This window comes from Lupinus angustifolius, chromosome LG11, assembly GCF_001865875.1.
Source record: "Lupinus angustifolius cultivar Tanjil chromosome LG11, LupAngTanjil_v1.0, whole genome shotgun sequence".
In the NCBI taxonomy this organism is placed as follows: Eukaryota; Viridiplantae; Streptophyta; class Magnoliopsida; order Fabales; family Fabaceae; genus Lupinus; species Lupinus angustifolius.
Window position 1 is genome coordinate 4872328 of NC_032019.1, and position 862 is coordinate 4873189.

The window sequence follows — 862 nt, forward strand, 5'->3', positions numbered from 1 at the left end:
AAGTTGTTGATCACCAACATAATCATGTTGCTCACCATTTTGAACGTTATTCTCAAATGTATCCAAATCATGTATAGACGTCCAAAATGGATCAATATCAGACAACCTACTATCTTCCTTGGGTGTAGTCTTCTTCATCTTATCAATGTCTTCAATGGTTTGATCTTCCATGAACTTCATATCACGGCTCCTAACAACCTTTTTCTCAACAGGATCATATAACATGTAGCCAAATTCATCTTCACCATAACCGATAAAGATGCATTGCCTTGTCTTCGCATCCAACTTGGACTTTTCATCATTTTGAACATGCACAAATGTCTTGCAACCGAAGACTCGCAAATGATCATACCTGACATTCTTGCCAAACCAAATCTTGTCTGGCACCTCAGCATTCAGAGCAACTGCATGACTAAGATTAATAACATGCACTGTCATATACAAAGCCTCACCCCATAAATGTTTAGGTAATTTTGCTTCAGAAAGCATGCACCTAACTCTTTCAACCAAAGTCATGTTCATCCTCTCCGCTAAGCCATTAAGCTGAGGAGTCTTAGGATGAGTCTTTTTATGTCTAATACATTGCTGCTTGTAGTAAATATCAAACAGTCCACAATACTCACCACCATTGTCAGTACGAATGCATTTCAGCTTCTTGCCAGAATGTCTCTCAACCAAAATATGGAAGTGTTTGAACTTTTCAAGCACTTGGTCGTTTGTCTTCAAAGCATAGACCCAAAGCTTCCTTGAATAATCATCAATAAAAGTAACAAAGTAAAGTGCACCACCAAATAACATTACCATCAATGGATCACAAACATCATAATGCACCAATTCAAGCAACTCTGACTTCCTTGAAGGG